At 39.1% G+C, this 25,000-nt stretch overlaps 1 protein-coding gene across 1 annotated transcript in view; it reads left to right on the forward strand.

The window, feature by feature from the left end:
- LOC137642642 (DE-cadherin-like) overlaps nt 1–25,000 on the forward strand; it is a 148,963-nt gene that overhangs the window by 105,288 nt on the left and 18,675 nt on the right. The window lies entirely within an intron of this gene.

Consider the following 25,000-nt stretch of genomic DNA (forward strand, 5'->3'; position numbering starts at 1 on the left):
TCTCCGACAGACAAATATCTCCACAACACAAAACTTTCCCCTTGCGTTATCAGTAACTTGACTCTAAGACAGAAGGGAAATAAAAACAGAATATAATCTTAGTAACTATTCCTTAAAACTCTTCTTCTTAAAGTAAAATACTTAATACAAAAACGAATAGCATTAAAATAAATTTCTTTATCTATCATTATTCTTCCTTAATGTATAATTTTTATAACATCCTACAACAGACAACAACAAAATAAACCCTAAATTTAACATGGAAAAAAAATTCACGTAAACCGAAAGAAAAATACTGACAAAACTTCCACCATAACCAGTATATATATATATATATATATATATATATATATATATATATATATATATATATATATATATATATATATATATTGGTTGCCGTGTGAGTTTTGTCCGTAATTTGTATTTTTTTTTATGGTTTACGTGAATGTTTGCCTGTGGAGACCTTCGTTCACACAAGGATCAACAGTCTTCCACAGCCCAATGCCAACTCTGTGTCAAACAGAAAACTCTCTGGCAATATGCAACAACGGCCTCAATTGATTAAGGCCGTGCTTTATATCATCATCATCAGCAAACGGAGCTTGTCTACTCAGGCCGGGTCATCAACAGTTATCTAGTTTTGAAGAGTAATCGAATCGGAGTCCTTATTCATGAGCCTGGTCAGCAACAATCAATTTTACATTGGAAAAAAAAAAATCTCCCCAATAGAGGAATTATGACTGTTAAAAGAAATCAATACTTCCCGAGCCGGTAAGAATATAGGAATGATAAAACGGATTTTGAGCAAAGTGAAAAATCTATTTTTGGGTGAGATAGCCATATCGTCCTGATGGAAATTCCCCTTAAAGTAGCTTCCTAAGGGATATATGTACTACAGTGATATTCCCAGACAATTTTACCTTTAGGTATCCAGAATTCTAACTCCTGGAGCGAATATCCTTATATTTTCTCTCAAGGATATTGCATAATATCAGGGACGTATTCTTGACACGCCTCATAGCAATCTGCACCCCTAATAGCGTTTACGCTTCGAGGAGGTGTGGCAAAATAAAAGGGAGCCGTATCAAGGCTACCCCGTTCTCGTACTACTATTGAGTATGATAACAGCGCCATTCCCACGATGGCGGACATTCCTTGTAGCATTGAGCATGGTGTTACAGATACAGTACCACGGGGGCGGGGGGGGGGGGATACTGTGAAGATCTTTTCTTTTTAGAAGAGATGGGTGGGTCCATCAGGACGACATGGCTATCTCACCCAAAAATAAATTTTTCACTTCGCTCAAAATCCGTTTTTTGGGCTCAAGCCATGCCGTGCTGATGGAAGCATACCAGAGCATTAGTGTATCTGTGGATTTTCATCAGTGCCTTAACCTTATAGCAACCTTTTTTATGGTCATGGAGACCAATTGAGACGAGTGACGTCACTGTTATTCGTCACCATCGCTAATCATAAACAATGTTAGTGTTTCCTGCCTTCTACAGGGAAGAGTCATCTAGACAGTAGAAAAGGGGTCTCGAGGTTAACATCTATTGTATGACCAAACATAAGTATACACTGAATATACAAATAGTCTCATAGTTGTATATTTTGCTAAAATAACATCAGTGTCTCTTATATCTATTATTTGATGCATACAAATATATGAGGGATACTTACTTTAGTAAGTTGAAGAACTCTGGCATGTATACATACAATTGTCTGGCGAAAGTGGACGCACTACATTCTAATAGACATTTATTCCTAATAAATGACTAAAAGAGATGTTTAGTAAAACGAATGTAGTATGACAATGGGATTATACCTGTAACGAGTACAGAGACTATATTTCTTTCTTGAAGGAAGAAATGATGAGTGCCACTCTCAGACTGAAGAAAAATTATAAAACAGTTTCTCTTCATAATTCCTGTACTGGTTACTTCAATCTGCACTGTGTACTTCGTACACCGGCACTAGTGCTATCTGTATAATTCCACACCTGGGATTTTGAACAGAGCTAGTGTTATCATGGTAACACTTAATCAAAAGAAGTCACACCTAGGAAGGATGACCTCTTCTCCCTTTAATTGACAGTCCCAGTCAATTAGCTGTTCATCGTAGAATTTAGACGGCAGGTTAGATATTCTACCTGGCGTCACCACATATTGCTTCAGATCATGGACTTGTCTAGCATAGTGTTTGTAGAACACTCTGGATGATTCTCATCCGTTACATGTGCGAGGACAAGTGAGGTCCCAAACCATTAACTGTTTACCACAGTAATTAGGGGGCAGGTTCATGCACTTGTTTTGTATAGTGTTTGTAAAACACTCTGGATGATTTCCATCCATTGTATGAACGAAGGCGCTCAAAATCCATATACTGAAAGAAGTTCAGTGATGAAGCAATCTTTCTCGGATCATGACCTGCGGGAGTACTGTCCGGATCAGCTCTACGAATAAAGTAGGTGAACTTCGCCCTTAGTTGTTTTAGGGATAAATTTGATCCAGAAGTTTCTTCTTTAAAGAGCTGTCCTCCTCTGAAGTCTGAAGTTCTACGGAGATAGACCTTTAGACACTCTACAGGACATAGAGAGACATCCTCCTTCAGAGGGCAGATTCTCCAGGGACCCCACCTCTTAGTGGGTAGCTCGTTTTTAGCGAGAAAGGATGGATCAGGAAAGAGATTCAGTTCTTCCACTTCCGTGAACTGAATGTGACTCTCATCTCTGGATAGGGCCACTATTTCACTAACTTTAGCCCCAGAGGCTATAGCAAACAGAAAAATAACCTTTTGGGTTAGATCCTTAAGAGAACAATCTTCATTGTTCACAGATGAGGCATAATGTAATGGTACTGCGGGCCTAAGCCTAGCACATGCCTTCGGAATCTTATTAAAGATTTCATTCGCCAGATCCACTTGAAAGGCATATAGGAGAGGCCTAGTCAAGGCTGACTTGCACGTATTTATCGTATTGGCCGCCAGACCTTGGCTATGAAGGTGGACAAAGAAGGACAGACAGAAGTTCATTGAAATTTCTTTCGGTCCTTTTGCTTTGACAAACGCAACCCACTTTTTCCAGGAAGACTCATATTGTCTTCTAGTTGACTTGGCCTTGTATTCTTCTAAGAATTCTATATTGCCTTCTGAGATCCCAAACCTTTTTCTAACCGCTAGAGCGAGAAAATCATGAAATGAAGGGTTTGGGTTCTCTGTGATAAAACAAAGGCAGTTAATTTCTGAACCTTCGGAAATATGCCTAGGATCAGAACTAGGACCAGCCTCATCTTCAGTTTCTTCATTAGGGAGGAGAGATTGCTCTTGGGCTATCTAGGAGCCAAAAGAGCTACTCCCCCTTAGAAGTATCTGAGCCTGTTGGGGACCTTCAGCAGGTGATTGGATGGGATGAACAGGTATACCTGAGTCCATCCCTTTCATTCCAGAGACATGTCGTCTATCAGTCCCACTAGAGGATCCTCGTATGGGGCTACATATCGAGGTAGTTCCTTGAAGACGCTCGTGATGAAGAGGTCGATCTGCAGTTCCGGGACTTGTTCCGATCTGGGAGGGAATATGTCTGCTTCCATGGACCATTCCAAATCTATTGGCTTGGATCGAAATAGAGTATCCACCGTCACATTGTGGATCAGTTGTAAATGAACTGCTGGTAGGTGCCATCCCTTTAAGAGAGGGATGGGTAACTTCACCAAGACTGTAGGAGACGTTCGATTGTGACGTCTTATTATCGCTTCGGTGTCCCAGATCAGTCGTAGGGAGCCTGTTCTGTGTGGAGGGGGCTTCCCCACTCATTAAAGGACCAGCAGAGTCTTGGGACTTTCGTGCTTTAATTTTTGTTAGAGAAGCGATTAAAGAGGGACCGATCTCAGTCTTTTTTTATCTCTTCAAGCGTTTGATGCGTGTTTTCTCCAGGCTCTTAACGCATCTTTCGGGTGTGCCCTTAGCACCAGGTCTGTCACTATTGCGAACTTGGAAAAGTTTAGCGCTTTCCCCTGTTGGCATTATGGCAATCTGACTGATTACCTGAGTCTCTTGACAGACCTCACGAGCTCCTTTTATATTACCAAGGGAAAGGAGAGTTGATGCGACTCAGGGCTTCGATGGTTTTTTAACCATCGAACCCCTGATCTGGAGAAAGTCGAGACTTCTAGAAGCTTATCTTGCATCCGTGATGTCCCGGGAACCGGGTCATCTCTTTGAATGCATATTGGCCATACACTTCGGGTGCTGCCCACCCCAGCCTCTCGATTAGGTATATTAATACCTGAACTATTTCTAGGCTTGACTTTGACGTGACTAAGTTCGTCAATCCTCTGAAGATACTCAGGACTGTGAGTCCGACACGTATCTTTCCTAGGATGAATGTTACTCTCTGTAACATGAATTCTAGATAGGAGGAAAGGGGGTGGTTGACTGGAGGGTTCCGGAGGACACCTTTCAGGTCTGAGAAGATTACGAACACCCCTAATTGGAACAAGGTCCATATGTTCAGAAGGATTAACATTATGAACTTGTTGAGTGGCGACAAGTTCAGAATGACTCAGAGATTTCTTGAGTCCTTCTCGTGAACACAAAACAGCCTTCCCTGGAACTCGATGAGCTATATTTTTCTTACCACCTGTATGCTCTATTGCTCTCAGGTATACTCCTCCAGGAGGGTTTTGAACTATAGGAGAAGGTAAGGAAACGATGGTAGGGACATTTCTGTTCCCCATCAATGGCTCATCTTGAATAGGCTTTGGACCGAAGGATCGAAGGTCCTGTGATCCTGAGGGAATGTTCCTCCTAGCCGAAGGGTCTTTATGCTTCGAATAGTCAGTAGGCTTAGACTTTTGACCATCTGCCTTTAGCATCGTTGTCACTGGAATAGTGGGATGTTGCTGAGCAGCCCGGATATTTCCAGCATTTTTGATCTTCTTTTTAGATTGGGGACCCACAACCATGGAAGATTTTCTCTCTGAAGGAATGCCCCATATTTGGAGAAGACTTATGTTCTCCATGGTGGCGTTCTTAATTACTTCCTTAATGACCTCGTGTGGGAAGAGGTCTTTACCCCAGATGTTGGAAGATATTAGCTTCCTTGTTTCGTGTTTCACTGTTGCAGCAGCGAGCACAAACTCTCTACATGCTCTCCTAGCCTTCATAAAGGCGTAAAGGTCCTTCACCAGGGTAGCCATATGCATTTTGGCTATGACCATGAGCATGTCTGAGATATTTTCGTAGGTTGAGCACAACTCCATGTAGTTTTGTAGAGAAAGGGATGTCGCAAGTCTCTCCTTTGACTCATGTTCATTATACAAGAGCAACTCAGGCAAATTAGGGAGACATACCTTGAATTGTCAACTTGCGACATCCTTGTCTAATTTTCCTACTGAAAATGTCAAATGGACTTCCTTCCAATCCTTTTCCTGTCCGGGAAAAGCTGGTGATAAAGGCTTGCACTCATCGAGTGTGGGACATGGCTTACCCGCCTCTACCGCTTTGGCAACAGAAGTAAATGCCTTCTCCATAAAGGGGAATGAGAGTGAAATAGGAGCAAGAAAGGAAGGGTGTCTGTTATTCAGTGAGAATACCTTGGACTCTGAATAACCCGCCTTTTTTAGACTACCTGAAAGGATAGTCTGTGCCTTATCATGTTCGAGAATCATGACCTCCTTTGGTTCCGTTCCTTTTCTTGACTTTGGTTCGTATTTCAGTCGAACCCAACAATTAGGGAAAGCATCAAAGCTTAGCCAAAATTGAATTTTGTCCAAAGGAACAGCAGCTATTTTCTCTGAGATGTAGAGATTGCCATTTGAAATCGGCATCTGCTCCGCAAACCTCCACGGACTGGTTATGGAGCATGTTGGTAGGTCTTGATTCATGGGTCGTTTGACTGACCCCTGGGAAGCGACAAGAGAAGCTTTACGAGGCTCTATCTTGCGTTTTACTTCCTGCTTTTCGTTTTGTTTACGAAAGCTCTCTATTTGATTCTTCAGCTGGATACATAATTATTATTATTATTATTATTATTATTATTATTAAATGCTAAGCCACAACCCTAGTTGGAAAAGTTAGAAGACGAAGATGTTGACATCGATGGCTCTATAGCCGGCATAGGCGGAGGAAATTCCGACACAACATTTTTCTCTTCTACCCTGGGGCACTTCTTGCCCTCAATCCCAAAGGTTTTCTGGCCGTCAGGAGATGTAGTTGGCTCCTAAGGCACTACTATTTTCTCACATGCTTCCGGAAATAGTAGCTTACGCATCCTATCATTAGGTAGGAAAGGTCCCAGAGAGATCTTTTGAAAGCCTCTCACCCAGTTGCGTAATTTATATTGAGCTGTATCCCTAGTCTCTGTAGACTTGGGATTTTCAAAACCTTCAGACATTAATGTTCGACATATATTGCAAACCTGTAGGTTCCAATAATGTAGGGATCCGGAAATAATATTGCAGGGGGCATGAAACCTGCAAGTATTATGACCGTAAAAATACTTACTCTTGGCCTTGCAGAGGACTGCAGCACAAGGTATCTGGTGTTCCTCCTGTAAAGAAAGGAAAACCAAATGAGTATACAATGGATTATCTCCTTGACAATCAACATGCAAATGTCCTTTACAATAGAGTAGGTTAGGATAGTAAGCTATAAAGGGATAGTAGGAGATACATACTTGTGTACCCCTGTGAGCAAATGCTGTTACCTCCCTTAGTATTAACTACATGGAGATTTCTCTATTGAGTAATTCCAAGTAGAAGGGCTCTTACCCCTAGGGGTAGAAAAGTATCAAATCACTGTCCCAAAATAATGTTAATACTGTGGGGTCAGGATGACTGATTCTCGATCAGAATATTGAAGAAAACTATTCATTCAATATATGAGCAGTACCAGCGGAATGCTCGTACAAGGGTACCCAAGGTATGTCAGAAAATACTACTGTATAATGGTACTGTAGTTTTCTAATTGCAGAAAGTCTATATTGCAATTTACCAGCTACTGTACATCATGTATTGTAGTCTAGTCATTATGCTGCCTTCATAGTAGCATATGACAGTACGGTCCATCTAGCATGAAGCCAGATGGACTAGGAAAATAAAGACATATATTTATATATCCCACTCAGCCTATTTGCTGTAGTCTTCCTACTATATTAAAATATAGAGTTTCCTGATCAGGGAGACTCAAGGAAAAAGGTTCTACCCTTTAAGGGTTAGGAGTGTAATACTCTTGCCTTGAAGTGTTTAATATTGTAGGGTAATCCTAATACTGATTCTAATCAGAATATTGAAGAAATCATATTCATTCAATATAGGATTGGGCTCAGCAAATGCCTGTGTTGGATATCCAAAATATATTGGAAATAACTACTAGTATAAAATATATAGTAGTTTTCTATCTGCAGTATAATCTATACTGCAGATATACTGGCTACCTGTATAACATATACAGTAGTTCACCCGGCATGTTGCCGGCATAGCTAGGTCTTGCCGGTATACCCGGCATGCTAGCTAGAGAGAGAGAGAGAGAGATAGAATGGAAAAAAGGCTACTCCTTACTGTGAATGTATACAGTAATTAAGGATGTAAAAGTCTAATTTGGCTGCCTTTCTCCAGAAAGAAGGTTCTAATAGAAGGGGAGAATGTACCATTCAGGCTTCCATGCAGCTACAGTACTATTGCCGGCAAGGTACCGCCGATACACTGCCGGCCGGGGCCGGCAAGCTTCCAGCAGTACCAGTACAGTTGGCGTGCTGCCAACTGAGCAGCACTATCTTTGCCGGCCTGGCCGGCAGTACCCCGGCAACAGAACCTGTAGCAGCAGTCCAAGGGAGGACTGAAGAACCTTTGGGACAGAAGGGACTTCCCACTCACGGCCATCATGGCCGCCGGCAGCCGCAAGCTACCGGCAGCCATCTTGGCTGCCGGCTGGGCTGGCAGTTGCCGACAGTCTCCAGTTGTCGGCAGCCATCAGCTAACGGCAGGGACCATAGCAGCCGGCAGATGATGTGGTTGGCGGCAGTATGCCCTGCTGGCAGCCAAAGTCATGGCTAGAGAGGGAGTCTGGCTGGCTCCGGCAACCTACCGGCAACGGTAAGGCTGCAAGATGCCGGCCTAAAGAAAGACAATGGCTCAGCCATCAAAAGTGGACAGAGGGGTAGGGAACAGGGTCCTGTAACGAGTGTGAAAGGAACTGGCAAAATTGTCAGTCCTACCACCTGTTAAAAGAAACTCTGTTTCAGTATCGGCAGAATCCCAGGTGATAGTAGAGACTCAGTTCTCCATCCCAGAGATTGCCGACACAGTCAAGGGGATGGCGGCACTGCCGCCTCCTCTCAACAAAGAAGAAACAGAGTTCCAGTGCCACGTTATCCTAGGCTAAAAAATATTACTCTTCAGCCCAGAGTACTGGGGCACAGGACTAGTCTTTTAGTCGCAAGGAGAAGATGGTATCCTACCATAACTTCGAGTGCGGCTAATGAGGGCTAACCTCCACTGCCGGCTACCTGGCTGCCAGGGGAATGATGGTATCCTACAACCTATTCGCCCTGCCGGCAGGTCGCTGACATAAGACTAAATACTCTGAGATTCTTACTGAATCCCAAAACCTGCTGGTATACCACAACCAATGGCTAAGAGAAGAGGCAGGACCAACCCTAAGTTAGCCATGTCTGAATAAAATTCAAGGCACGGCCATTAGGGTTGTAGCCTGAGGCTACACTCAGAGGGAAAGAGATTACCCTTAAATCTCCGAAGAGAAGTGTAATGTTTCATAACATTCTAGGAGGTATCAGTCTCCACTGAATGAAAACAATACACGAGGGTAACCGGGGAATGTCTGAACGTATAGTAAAACGTCTAGGTTAGGTTACCTAGGCTAGACGAGATCTCGGTTACCTAAATCACTGAAACTCTAACCATACGATCGACAGAGAAAAAGGAAAAAATTATGAACATTATCAAATCTTTACAAGAATAATTGCCTAAATAGCTAAATAATTGAAATAATTAAATAAGGCTATTTAAAACTGGAAGTCGTTCTGCTATCTAAATAACACATGTCTAACGAACGACGGCGCCCATGGCGCCTCCAAAAACTGGCCTAGCTCTTAGGCACAATAAAATACTCTAATTTCATTGTGAAACAGGAGCTAAAATATACTCATAGTAAAGACCCGATACTCAACTTTCCAGAGGCGGAGGAAGATGGAGAAAGCATAATAATAATCCTGTAAAACAATCGAAAAGTTAGATCACCAGGAATACCACCGAGCGAAATCGCTACAATAAAGGAATGTCCGCCATCGTGGGAATGGCGCTGTTATCATACTCAATAGTAGTACGAGAACGGGGTAGCCTTGATACGGCTCCCTTTTATTTTGCCACACCTCCTCGAAGCGTAAACGCTATTAGGGGTGCAGATTGCTATGAGGCGTGTCAAGAATACCTCCCTGATATTATGCGATATCCTTGAGAAAAAATTTAAGGATATTCGCGCCAGGAGTTAGAATTCTGGATACCTAAAGGTAAATTTCTCTGGGAATTTCACTATAGTACATATATCCCTTAGGAAGCTACTTTAAGGGGAACTTCCATCAGCACGACATGGCTTGAGCCCAAAAATAATCTAGCATTCACACACAAACTGCTTCTGGCTGCAGTCAGACATTCATCACTGTCCTAACCTAGCTATAAAAAAAGGTAAACAAACAACTTCAATTATATCAACAGTCTTTCTCGCTACAAACATTGTTACACTAACTACCTCTCTCTCTCTCTCTCTCTCTCTCTCTCTCTCTCTCTCTCTCTCTCTCTCTCTCTCTCTCTCTCTCTCTCTCTCTCAAGGATTTGACAAACAACAAAAAAAATAAGACAAAATTTAATCTTCCACAATTATCATCACTGGTATTCTTAATGTTAAAATTGGATCGAGTAACATGTGTGTCTTGTTTAATGTTTATCTAAATTCCTACTTGGTCCAATTCCTTATTTCTGCCTTTTCTCCGCAGTTTACTTTCTTATGTTCATTCTCTTAACTTATGAAGACTATCGTAATCTTTGATATCTCAATCTGCTTAATGGCCTTTATATTTTAATTGTTCAATCAACTTCCTAATGATACAATCCTCCTTTTCTTGGAAATTACCTATGCATAAAATACATTTTTTTTTTTACTATTGCGATACTCTTACCAGTAATTCACTTTTCACGGTATACCTTATTTAGAATATTGGAACTTCTTTTCTCATTGCCTTATCAACCAGATTGATAATCCAGTATGTAACCAAATTAACAGAAAGGCTATACCACCTCGAAGGACTTACCTTCTATCTTCGAAATTGATTTTATTTCCTTTGCTTTTTGCAGTACAATATATCCCCTTGACAGTGTTACAATCGATTCAGAGTATCGTTTTCGTTTCTATACCTTTCCCATATGGGTATACGTCAATTAGCCGCCGACAATTCGCCACCAACATTTCGCCGCAACAACAATATGCCGACGGTAACAATTCACCACAGGTGACAATTCGCCACCAAATAGTAATAGTTTAGTCATTTTGTAGGAATGACCTGTCAGTAATGACATCAATCAGTAATAAAAATTCGCCGGTGGCGAAATGTCCGTAGCGGCAAATTGTTGGGGGTAAACTGTCTTTGGCGACTAAATTAATTGTTGGTGGCAAATTGATGGTGGCGAACTGTGGGCGGCGAGTTGTTCGTATCAGTCTTCACATAGCCACTTTATCTTTGATTCTTTATGGGTCACCTTAAACTTTTGCATTGCCATTCAGTTCTTCATTCTCTAGTCTACTATTCCATCTTTTATTGTATTATATCTTTTCCTTTAATTCTTACTATTATAAGATAATTCATTTGCGCGTAGTAACTCCTAAGGCTATTACTTTCCCGCTCTTAGCTTTGTAGTTTACTCAATTACTATGTAAATCAATATAAGTCTCGGAGCTGATTTGTAATTGACCCTAATGTTCATAAGAAAAATTTGTGATATAGGCTACCTTCCACTTTCTTTCGTTTAGTAATTATGGAAGGGACAATAGCATCACTTGTTCCATGAGTATTTTTAGGCACTAATATCTTTGCGAAGATTTGGCGTCTAATCTTTCCAATGGAGTCTCTTCATATTTATCTATTAATTCTTGTATCTTATTTTTTTTTACATTTAATCTGTCTGTTGAAAATTTTTAATCAAATTCCCTGTGTAATAGTGTTCAAGGTTCATGTCTTGGAGAGTTAAGTCAATTCAAGTTACTAAAGTTTCTGCGATAGAATTAGGTATTTTGTCTCTATAAAGAAAATTATTTTCATCTCAAATGTTAAACTTTTATACTAGGCTTACATCCTCCACTTTAGAAAAATTGTGTAGTTTTGGGGTAATTATTCTTGTCTTCCTTCTTGAAGGAAATTCATTTTCATTAATATTTTTTCCCTCACCGCTTCCTTAAGCCTGCCTGACACTTGCGCGCATTTTTGCCACGCACTGTTCACGACCAGTTCACTCCAGTTCGCGCATCGTTCATGACAAGTTCACGCGACGTTCACGCCATGGAACAAATTGGCACGCCTAGTTCACGAGAAGTTCACGACATGTTCACTCATCTTTCCGCATCGTTCACGCATCGTTCACGCCAGTTCACGAATTGGCCATATAAAAACGGGGCTTCTCCAACCCGAGGACATTCTTGGATTGGCTTCGGAGGAGACAACATGCTTACTGTCAGAGACACCATTGCATTGAGGAGAAGATACCTATACCTGGCAGCTGCTGTAACTTTTGTTGGAGTGCATCAGAAAAGGCTGGCAAAGGAAAAAGAGAAACAAAAGCCAACCCTACCTCGAAGAAAGATACAAAGGAAAGTGTGGGTCAGGGAATGATTAACCAGAAGGCAGTCGTTTAGACACTATTACAGTCTATTGACTGAACTCAACAAGGAAGATCCAAGGGGCTACAAAAATTACCTCAGAATCACACCTGACCTGTTTCAAGAGATGGTTGAGAAGTTAACAACGCACCTCCTGAAGCAGTCCACCTTCATGAGGGAACCGCTTCAAGTTGGACTCAAGCTTGCTGTCACCAACTGCTTTTTAGCCACTGGAAATTCCTATCAAAGTCTGCAGTACAGCTTCAGGGTTAAAGCAAGTACCATCTGCAAGTTAATACCCGAGGTGTGTAAAGCCATCATCGCGGCCTACAAGGACGAAGTGCTGCGTTGCCCCAAAACTGAAGAGGCCTGGAAGGAAGTTGCTGCCAGATTCAGCTCCAGATGGAATTACCACAGCTGTCTGGGGGCTGTGGACGGAAAGCACATTGCCATAAAGAAGCCACCCAATGCTGGCTCTTACTACTACAACTACAAGGGCTTCCACAGCATTGTACTGATGGCAGTGGCAAGTGCTACCTACAAGTTCCTCTATGTGGATGTTGGGGCAGAGGGTGGTGCGTCGGATGGAGGAACATGGAGCAACTGTTCTCTGCATGATGCTGTAGAAGACAACAGAGCTGGAGTGCCTCAACCAGAACCAATCCCTAATGATGACCACCCAGTGCCCTATCACTTCGTTGGGGATGACGCCTTTGCTCTCCAAACCTGGATGATGAAACCATTCTCCCATCGGTCACAAGTCCTACGAGAACGCATATATAGCTACAGGTTGTCTCGTGCCCGACGTGTCGTTGAGAATGCCTTTGGAATTTTAAGTCAAAGGTTCCGTTGCTTCTTGACGACGATGCAGCAGAAGCCCAGCAACATCAGCCTGATCACCATGTGTGCCTGTGTCCTGCACAACCTCGTCCTCATCAAATACCCAGGTGCTTTGTCAGAAGTGGACTACGAAGATCCGGACACACATGCTCTGATCCCTGGTGCATGGAGGAATGAGCAAAACCTGCAGGGGCTGATGACTCTACCCGGCCATCATATCCAGAAGGATGCAAAGGATCTGCGAGACTACCTTTCACATTACTACATGTCCCCTGCTGGTGCTGTCCCTTGGCAAGAAAAAATTGTAGTACCTCCATGAGCTGTATAGTTGTTCCATTTTGTTAATAAAAGAAACGTATCTTTTTCGTTTGTATTTTTTGTTGCCCTTTATTTTTGTTTCAATAAGAAAGCATTTGATTTACATATGAATAGCAGACATAAAATATGTATAAGTATTAAGAAAGCATTTTATTTTAACATTAAAAGCAGCAAACTTGAAAAGTTTTTAGGCTGTTGATTTTAAGGTAATAGAGAAAAAAGTGTGTTGAAATAAGAAATCATTTTATTTTTACATTAAAACAGCAAACAGGAAAAATTTGTTTTTCTCTTCATTTTAAGGTAATAAAGAAGAATAAGTATGTTGATGAAATAAAACATCATTTTATTTTTACATTCAAACAACAAACTTAAAAATTTCTTGTGTTTATTTTTCAGTCCATTTTTATTTAAAACAAAAGTTTTGGCTCTTGATTGGTAATAGATGAAAATAAGTGTGTGCATGAAGTAAGACATCATTTTATTTTTACATTAAAACAGCAAACAGAAAAAATCTGTTTTGCTCTTCATTTTAAGGTAATAAAGAAGATTAAGTATGTTGATGAAATAAAACATCATTTTATTATTACATTCAAACAGCAAACTTAAAAATATTTGCCTATAGCTTCAATAAAATAACACTCGGAAAAACTTATACCATGCATGAAAGTACTAATGCCAGATGTCCAGGCTACGAGCCTCGCGAAAGGCAGGATCGGTACCTCGACCGTGTCGAAATCCCCGAGCTAACACTGACGGAACAATATAAGCATTCCTAGCGGAGCTAAATAGCTAAATTATTGAAGCAAAACAAACCGGGAACGTTGCTCTAGCAAACTAAATGACCCATAAGAGCGAGCGATAGCATCCAGGATGCCTCCGGTAGGCAACAGCTCTTGTTTACGTTAATATCACTTTTGATTTAATTCAAAACGGCAAGAGCTTACATTTATACATAGTAAAGATAATACTCAACTTTCCAGGGGCAGAAGAGGCCGGAGAAGTCATCAAAATGTTGAATTATATCCAAAATAATGAGAGAACATTTTTGTTTCTCTTCATTATAAAGATATAGAAATAGTTTGAAATAAGATATCATTTTTTTTTCACATTAAGACAGCAAATATAAAAATATATTAGGTTTATTTTTCTTTCCTTTTCATTAATTTTTTCGTTTCCTTTTTGTTTCTCTTCATTATAAAGATATAGAAATAGTTTGAAATAAGATATCATTTTTTTTTCACATTAAGACAGCAAATATAAAATTTTGGGGGGGTTTATTTTTCTTCCCTTTTATTATTTTTTACTTTACTATTTCTTTCTTTGTATTTTAAGGTAATAGACAAAAAGTGTTTGGAAATATATAAATATTTTATTTACATTAAAACAACATATATGTACAATTATCACACTTCATTTATGTACAAATATTTATAAGTATTTAAATTTCCTTGTCCTTGACTGGTGGGGTGTCAAGTTCATTGGACGAGTAGAAGGGTTCGGGTGTCATGGCCTCATCTAGGTTGCTGTCGATGGTCCCCGGGGTCCGGACAGGGAAGGTCAATGGACTCTTGAATGCCGACAGCGACGTTAATGAAGGTGCTGGTAAAGGAGCCTGGACAAGGGTGGGTGACGACACTGACGCTGATGGTGAAGTCACCTGGACAGGGGTGGATGACAGTGGAGTTGGCATCCCTGGGTGCCACTCCGTGGTACGGGGCAAGGAAGAAGGGCCTGAATGCGGCATCCAGTTATGACTGGCTGGACGATGCTGCTGCTGCTGCTCTGGCTGTGCCTGCGAGGGTCCTGGTTGAGGGGACTGCCAAGGTTGCTGCTGCTGAGGGGGCTGCCAAGGTTGCTGCGGCTGAGGGGGCTGCCAAGGTTGCTGTTGCTAAGGGGGCTGCCAAGGTTGCTGCTGCTGAGGGGGCTGCCAAGGTTGCTGCTGCTGAGGGGGCTGCCAAGGTTGCTGCTGCTGAGGGGGCTGCCAAGGTTGCTGCTGCTGAGGGGCTGCCAAGGTTGCTGCTGCTGTGGGCCTGCCCAGGTCACTGATGGTTGTTGCTGTGCCTGCTGGAAGACCTGACTCTCGTCCCTGTAGCGTTGTGTAAGATTGAGGCACTCTATCTGGAATTCGTGCCATCGTTGTACTGGGATGGCACGTATGTAGCCTTCCAGCAGGCACGCAAAATCGTGCACAATCTTGTGCTGGCCCATGAACGTTGGGGCCGCCGAATCTGCTTTCGACACAAGCTGAAACATAAAAAATATTATAAAAACATTTTATATATTATTTAAATATATATATATATATATATATATATATATATATATATATATATATATATATATATATATATACATATATATATATATATATATATATATATATATATATATATATATATATATATATATATATATAACAAACATTGTAACAATTTAGTACAGCATTTTAATGCAACAGATTGCATATGTCAAAAAAAATGAATACTCACATACCTCAATATATTGCTGAAATCCTTCTCCGACACTCAGGTGTCGCTGTGAGTGGTGTCAAGTGTTCGGCTGGACCCCTTCCCCTTCCCCTTGTCCTTCCTGGTGGTGGTAGATGCATGGCTGTGAGAACCTGTCGTCCTCACATCATCGTCAACATCGCTGACTGTCTCTGCACCTCCTTCAGAGCCACGACACTGCTCACTGGAGACTGTCTCTCCCCGGACGATGTGCTGTATGAGGAACGACCAGGTGTCCATGAGGAAGTCATCACGGCCACTCCTTTGGGCCTGGCCAGCTCCACTCTTCTTCTCCTTTTTCATAATCTTGCCAACCCTCGTCCTCAAGTTCTCGTATCGTTTTTTGCATTGGGCACCAGTGGCAGGAGGATCCAGCTGGCTTCCTATATCTTCCCACCTGCTGTTCTTCAAAACCTTGTTGATCCACTCCTTATGTTTCTTGTCAAACAGCATGGGGTTCTCCTTGACAAGGGTCGGCCAACGTAGTCTCCGTCTCTTCTGTCCACTGGTTGTCAGGGATGTCCTTCTTAGACACCCGAACCTGCTTCTTCTTTAGTTCATCATCACTGGATACCTGGCTCTGGCTTGTATCCTGCTGTGTTTCCGGGATGACCAAATCGAGACTTGAAAATGAGGAATGAGGAGAATCTCGATCTGCGGTCTCCTCTATCACGTCCATTTTCCTCCCACTTCCCTTTGGCTGTCTACTTTTTGGCATGTTGTCTCTTCGCTGGCGAACTCTGGAATGGCTAGGAGTGTCCTCGGACCTCAATTTATATACCCCCTAATCCCCCTAATCCCACGAAAGCTCCACTGGCGGAGTAGGCGGGCACTAGAGTGAGTAGGCGGGCACTAGCGTGAACCAGCGTGAACTGGCGTGAACTGGAGTGAACGATGCGGGAACTGGCGTGAACTGGCGTGAACTGGAGTGAACGATGCGGGAACTGGCGTGAACTAGAGTGAACGATGAGCGAACTGGAGTGAACTGGAGTGAACAGTGCGAGACATTGCGGGAATACAATGCTAGACAATGTCAGTGGGAAGGCTGCGATGAGCGAACATGTCGTGAACTGGCGTGAACGATGCGCGAACTGGCGTGCACGATGCGTGAACAGTTCGTGGAATGGGAAGCATGGCACGCATTGGTACGCACTGGCACGCCATTTCCCGCACTGTTCATTCCAGTTCACTCCAGTTCGCGCATCGTTCACGACTATTTTTGGCATGCTAATGCGTGCCACAAACTTTAAACATTTCGAAGTTCTGGGCACGCATGGCACGCATGCCACGCATCGTTCTCGCACTGTTCACGACATTTTCACGATTCGTTCACGCAAGTTCGCGCATCAATGCGTGCCAGTGCGTGCCACGAATGCTTGCAAGTGTCAGGTACCTTTTAGACTCTCGTGCAGTCTGCTGGAAGATATATTCATATTCTATTCTACTGAAATTTCAAGTGACCTCGTAGCACCCACCAAGCCACCACTTCCTAGATTTATTTTGTACAAATTGTCAGATCATCGGAATATTCAGTTCAAAGATATTCTTTTTCTCTACTGCCGTGATCTGGAATTCTATCTTTGTCTCCGTATTCCTTCACTTCAATTTTTATAAAAATGAGTCAATAGCTACTTTCAGCATTATAACTTTGCTTTTATATTTGAACACAGTTTTTCCACTGTTTTATCCATTTGATTGTGGTGGCTACTGAAGGATTTTTACGAATTTCTTTTGGCCTCCAGATGCAACGGTTTCTGCCTATTCGTTTAGTTTGCTCAGTTTGTTTTCTTCCCAGCTAGATATCGAAGCCTTTTTCATTAAACCAAATAATAATAGTATAATCTGGTTTTCGACTGATATCTGGAATATCTCCAATTATATCAGCTGGAATCTATTACTATGATCTCAATTTTCTTTTTCATAATTTCTATGATGAAGTTCATAATTTTTGTCAATAGAGCATACTCGGAAAATGAATTACTGTCTGCCCTTAACCAGCTACTATATTAATTTCACTGTTCTTATCACGGCATTGTCCTTCTCTGGAACAATACTACCAGTCTAATAAGGTTGGCACTGCTATGATCGTACCACTACTAACTCTGATGATCATTCATTTAACAAATTTCTCATTTAATGTCAATTGTTTTGAGTTATGATTAATCTTCCATACTAATCCCAATTTCATATCATTCCCCCTTTTAGTAATTATAGAGTCATGAGAAGAATTAATGTCTAATAAATACAGCTGGAAGTCTCTCAATCGAATACATCAATTCCCTTTATTGTTAATTGAAGATTATTTCTAATCTGTATTTGCTCATCCTGTCAATCTATCTGTCTCTGTCCTTTGATTCTGCAACCTTCTGATTATCTTTGGAAGTGTTCGGTTTGTGGAAAGAGAGATATATCAAGTGCACCGATTACCAAGATAAATGTCAGTGTATTACTTCTGAAATATTTTGATTAAAATATGAAACTTGCAGTAAGTTTCTCTCGTTTGACGCATTGCTTTTTAATATAGAATAAAATATGTTTGAAAAATACGACTGAATAACTTATGATGTACACGGATTCCAAAATACAAACTTGTTTCATCTCTCTCTCTCTCTCTCTCTCTCTCTCTCTCTCTCTCTCTCTCTCTCTCTCTCTCTCTCTCTCACCTGATATAATTTGCTATTATCTTCAGAGTAGGAGATAGTTTAGTTTATATTTTGACACAATTTAACTAATATTTTAATTACAATTATTTGTTATATGGTGGTAAAAAATAAGTCAGTTCAGACCGTCTGTTTACAATATGGTTAACTCATTTAGACATATTCCAAACGTTTCAATAAATAATTTTTGTATCGCGATGCGTGGGAAAAAGCGGAAACTCTTAAGTGTATTGTATAGATACGTTCACGTGTCACTCTAGCGAAATATTATTATTAACATTTTTGAAATTGGAGTATTTAGCTCCAATTTACGTAAACTGTAGTGAGTTTATTACACGTCAGAAACACCGAAGTAGCGTTAGCGAATCTGGTGAGAGGAGAATCATTTTGGATGTCTGGAATGTTGAAATAACGTAAGCAGAATGTGTAGAATGGTATCTCGGAACTTATATTACACGAAAAAAAAAAACCTTTTCTTTTCATTATATAAAAACATTTACCCTTTTCCGTAAACCATGAAGCAATACTATTGCTGAAATTTAGTATATAAATACAAGAGCCATATCTGCGTCAATATGTAAATCTAATGTGTTGGGTAATTAGAAATTCAATGATTTTATTGCAAGGATTATCCAATAGATATTACAAACTGTTTTGCTGGATAACAAGATATAAATGCGAAAAACAGAATATTGGATATATTAACTTTATACAGTATGTTTTATGAGAGTGATGATAATGTCTTTTTTCTTTTTTTTTTTAATCTACAGATATTACTAGATTGTATAGGATTTTCAATAGTATGCGTATTTCCAGTGATTTGCAATTATTAATTATGCTGCATGGTGCACCGTATATGAAATGAACACCAACTCTAGACATCGGCTGCAAAAATTCAGAATTCCCTCATTACCATTTATTATTTGCAAAGCTAGCAAAAACTAGCAATGCTATATTGTAACATATTTTATGAATAACAATTCAGGATGTATAGGTAAATCCTAACCTCTGCCATTGGTTATATTAGACTACAATGCCGATTAATGAATCAACTGAGCTCACTTATTTTATTCAGCAAAGGGAAGGATTCAAACCATTTATATATTAAGAGCCATAGATTTTATGAATTAATAAATTATCTGTCACAAAAGTAAGTATTCTTTTAAATAAAGAAGAAATTACCAACACTGACGATATTATTATTATTATTATTATTATTATTATTATTATTATTATTATTATTATTATTATTACTATAACAAGCCAAGCAATTACCCTAGTTGGAAAAGCAAGATGCTATAAGCCCAAGGGCTCCAACAGTGAAAAAAACACAATCAAGATAAAATATGCCAAGAACAGTAACAACATTATATCAGATCTTTCATACATGAACTATAAAAACTTCAAAATAACAGGAAAAAGAAAAATGAGATAGAAGAGCATACTCGAGTATACCCTCAAGCAAGAGAGCTCTAATATAAGACAGCGGAAGGCCATATTAATACAGAGGCTATGGCACTATCCAAGACTAGAGAACAATGGTTTGATTTTGGAGTGTCTTTCATCATTGCTGGTTATACATATGACCATTCATAAAATACTATTAACTGCATTGCATAATACGATACTATCCACAAAATCAGACGAATTTTGCCTAAGTTATTGCCAAGGCAAAAGAGTGAGACCTGCAGACTCAGAGAAATCAATTATTGTCATTCTTGATTCTGAATATGGTAGTTAGTTAACGTCGCATTTTTAATAACTCACAGTTTTCCTTCTCAGAACTATTATTATTATATCTTATTATAGATAAGATATTATACCATCAAAGTTTCACGTATATCGAAATGAAATTATCAATAAAAAACTACCTAAATAAATGAAGCTAAACAATGACACCTATCCTCTATCCAATGAACTTGAATATCAGATATCACACGTTACTGTAAACAAATGCAGACATCTTACAACAAAGCAAATATAACAGTCATCATAACCAGATAACCCTATACATTTGTCTTAATTCCACAAAAAACAATTTCACTCCTTGTAGAAATCCTATTACACTAATTATTATTATTTCAAATATATACAAAATATCTGAGAGGAATTCGAACGGTAATATCCTTATAAGTATCATATTTCATCCATCACCTGCGTTTTCACTCCTCCACTGTACATCTGTAGCCTAACTCCTACAAGGATTGATAACCAAGGAAATCATTAATGTATGTACAGTTTATATTGCACCAGATCTCTTACATTTTGATTAACACAAATAAATGAAAATTTCTGTGTTTTGGTAATATCCAAAAAGTCTCATAGTCCATTTTTTGCTACTTTCCTGACATGATCATCTGAATCTTTCTAAATACCAGCGCACATACCTAACGATCCACACCATTCAGCACTGGAATAAACAAGAAAAAGAAGAAGAAAAGAAAAAGGGGAAATGGGAGGGAAGTCACCTACAACATTGGTTCAGTTCAACATTCCTGAAAAAGAAAACAGAAGTGTGGAGAACAGGCAAATGGGGGGCAAAAAAAAAGAAGAAAAAAAAAAATAAATAAAAAAGCACAAACAATTTAAACGTCAACAATCCAGCCTCTACAGATGGATGACCTTGACCCGATCTCATAGATAATGACAACAACCCTGCCTTGGCAGCTGACCTGAGACCAACCTCATTGAATGACCTGAACAACTTTGCCTTAGCAGTTGATATGTATATAAAAAAAAGAACATAGGTCGACAGATCACCTCAACAGCTTCACTTCATCAAATGGCCTTTACAACCTCACAAGATGACGTCAACAACCCAACAGTGATAGACAACGTAAATAACCTCCCAGCAGCAGATGACTTCAACCACCTTAACTTAGTAGATGACCTTTACAATGGAAATATGTATGAAATGAGGCCTAACATGCTCAATCAGCTTAAGCATCGTTAGAAAAATGGTTCAAAAGAGATATTGCATAGGAAAGTGATACTTTGAGTCTAGCCAATGTGGAGATTGGTGTCGGTTGTTTTGAACGATTTATTTTTGAACGAATGTATTTTCAGCCTGCGAATAGTGTAACAAAAATACACGTATAAAAGTTAAAAAGCTATACATAAATGCAAAAGCAAGTGTGATTTGATACAATTCATCACCATAATCTGTCTATGCAGACATTAATTGGAACTGTACACATTTTTAGTTGGAGTAATAGATTGAGGAAATAAAACTAGTTTTATGCACATTGATGCCTCTTAAATGAGGATACATAGTTATTTTATGTGATCCTCAACCTAATATTTTGGCAATTACATGATATCCTTAATAGCTTATGAGATCCTATGTAATTGATGTCGATCGCAATGACTGGGTAAACTTGTGGATTTTCCCATAACATTTATACGTGTATATCTACATTATAATAACAAATGACAATAGGAAAATATATATAAGGAATACTCTTTAAAAATATATAAAGTTTGGTTAGTTCTGGATAAAAAAAAATGCAATTTTTTACTTTCTTTGAAATTGGACAAAATTTGTAATTAGTTACCTAGATAAATTGGATGGCATTTCCTTAATCAACCGGAATGATTTGCATCAATCAAGTAAACCATTGCAGATAATGATTATACCATTGTTACTCATAAAGGGAAGCCAAAACAAATAATTTTAAAGTATTACAGAGTTTTCTAGATGTGGTAATGTTGCTCACAATTTTATAAATACATTTTTATTCACTGTGCATTTCCAAAAACCTCGTTTTACGCTACCACTGAATTTTTGCGTAGAGGCATTTTCCAGAAATAACAATTGATCCGTTTCTTTACGTTCGTGTACAGGTTTATTCGTAAATAAATATTCGTATTTAGTTAAAAGGGTAGTGCGTGGGGTTGGGTTTTTGAGCTGTATTTCCTTGTTTCTTTATGTGAGAGAGAGAGAGAGAGAGAGAGAGAGAGAGAGAGAGAGAGAGAGAGAGAGAGAGAGAGAGAGAGAGAGAGAGAGAGAGAGAGAACCCTTTATAGTCCACTGTAGGGTAAAAGGCCTCAGACATGTCCCTAGCCATGTCTGTGGTTTTGCCATTTCCATCATCACGCTGTCCACTGCAAATTGGTGATATTGAAGACTTTAGTCTGATCGCCCACAGAAAACCAAACTAGTATGAGTAGTGTGTGTTTGTGTGTGTGTTTGTGTGTGTGCGTGTGTGGCGTGCTCTGGTTTATTTTGGCCTAGTTGATAGTTGCCGACCCCTGGAAATATCACTCTAAATGACAAATGAGCTTCTTCTCCTGGAGCCAAGTCAGTCACAATTTCACAACTCTAGGATGCCAGAAACGGAAAAAGATTGAATCTGGGAATCGATTGTTGACCCAATTCTCCTATATTTAAGAGAAGAATAAATGAGAATGAAAGAGAAATGATTGAATATGTTGATATGAGTTATTTGTGTAGTGTACGTGGTGTAAAAAGACTTGAATAGATTAGAAGCTTGAAGTCACAGCAAGAAAGGTTGACTTTAAGTGAAAAGATAAACAAGAGCATTTTGAGTGTCCTTAAAATGATTGATAGATTGCTTGAAAGATGCATTAAAAGGGAGAGGCATTGAGAACTGGAAGGTCAGTGAATGCATATAATGAATATTATAATGAAACAGTGTACGTAAGGGGTTTCAGACACCTCTGATGAGTTTTTGTATGTGTTATTAAGCGGAAGTTTCACTGCCTAAATGGTTAATTCACAATTCATCTTTTAAAGGACGAATGTGGCATTGAACTGTGGGTCTTTTCACTGGAGTCGCCGCGTATTATAGAAGCAGCTTAATAATATATGTGTCATTATCATCATCTCATCATAATCATCATCATCACCATCTGTAGCTAATCCATTGCAGAAAAAGTGCCCCAGATTTGACCTTTCACTTGCGTTTGTTTACTTTCATTCTATGCCTTTTTTTTTTTTTTAGTTTGGTAATCCATCGTCTTCTCTTCCTTCCACTGCTTCTTTTGCAAAATCTAGGGACCCATTGTGTGTGTGTTTTTTTTAATGACCATCTATTATCTTTTATTCTCACTATATGTCTTGCTCAAGTCCATTTCTTTTTCTTAAATTTTGCTTGGATATCCTTTACTTTTGTTTGCTTTCGTATCAATGTTGCTCTTTTGCTCTGTCTCCTAGTGTTATTTCTATCATATTTCTTTCCATTGCTGTGTGAGTTGTAGCTAGCTTATGTTCTAAGGATTTAGTAATGCTCTAAGTTTCTAATGCATAGGTTAGAAAAGGTAGGACCATTTGATTAAATATATTTCTTTCTAGAGAAAGTGGAATTTTTAATCTTATATAATTTTGTTTACCAAAATGTTCTCCATCCCATGTTTTTTTCTCATTTTAATTTCAATCACATACCCTAGAGAAAAAAACTTACTGTCTGTCCTAAGTACGTATATTCATTAAAAAATCTCTAGAGATTAGTCCATAACCTTTATTTGTTGTCTATGCATTTTCATTGAACATTATCTTAGTTTTACTCATATTCATTTTCAATCATAAATTTTTGTTTTCCCTTTTCAGATCTTCTATCTTCTCTTGCAATTCCATCCATGATTCACAAAATAGAACTATGTCATCTGCAAATCTTAAGTTGTTTAGGTATCTAAATTCTTAAAAGATTTCTTCCTCACTGTGAATAATTTAGAAGAGATGAATTCTCTCGGTGTAACTCTTTTCTCAATCGGAATTTTCTAGTCTACGAATGTCATACATAGTGATTTGTCATACTCTGTTTATCTTTTTATTAGGTGGTTAACTACAGTGATGTGGTCAGTTGTTGAATACTAGCTTCTAAATCCTGCCTGCTTTCTTGGTTGATTAAACCTAGTAGTTGTCTTTCTATTTGGACTAATATGATATTTATAAATGATTTATAGATAATTGATGGTAAACTTATTGAGTGATAGATTTCAGGTCTTTTGCGTGACCTTCTTGTGAATTTGCATATTGGTAATTTTTTTAAGCTCTTGGTATAGAGCATTCTTGCAGACATTTTGTACAAAGTGCCGTGAGTTCTACTACTATGAAATCTCCTTGATCTATTATTAAAACAATTGTTAGGCCATCTTCTCCTACTGCTTTGCCTCTCTACATGCCTTCTAATACTTTCTTTACTTCTCCTACTGTTACGTGGGAGGAGTTTCCTCATTTTCTAAGGGCAAAATTATATCACTATATAGCATTGCATAGAAATCCTCTGCAATTTTTTGTCACTCCATATCTTTTGTTAATGATATTCCCATTTTTATCCTTTAAAGCAAATATCTGTTGGCACCCTGTTCTAAGTCTCATTTTCATTAACTTGATGCTTGTTCCTTTCATCAGTGTTTCCTTAATTTTGGTCTAACTGAGTTTAAGGATGTCTAGGGTGTTTAGCTTGTTTATTGTTATGGATATTCTGCTAATTTTCTTTCATCTCTCTTAGATTTTATCCTCTTTTCCAGTCTCTTCCAGTCTTTTCTATTTTAAGATTTTGTTCTTTTCTGGTAATTTTTATTGAGCTTTTGTAGGAACTTTTCCACGTATTCCTTCCTGATTCTAACACATTTTCTTTCTTAATTACTATTGATTTTTCTGTACTTACTTCCATTTCATAATGTAGTTGGGAGTACCTGTTTTGTATTGCTAAACTAAACTCTTCAAATTTTTCTTTCATTACAGGAGTTGTTATTTTCTGTATTTAAATTAGCTTTTATCTTTCTTTCCTTAGATCTAGACAAATTTCACTTCCCACCATTCTATGG

Source organism: Palaemon carinicauda, chromosome 6 (assembly GCF_036898095.1).
Source record: "Palaemon carinicauda isolate YSFRI2023 chromosome 6, ASM3689809v2, whole genome shotgun sequence".
In the NCBI taxonomy this organism is placed as follows: Eukaryota; Metazoa; Arthropoda; class Malacostraca; order Decapoda; family Palaemonidae; genus Palaemon; species Palaemon carinicauda.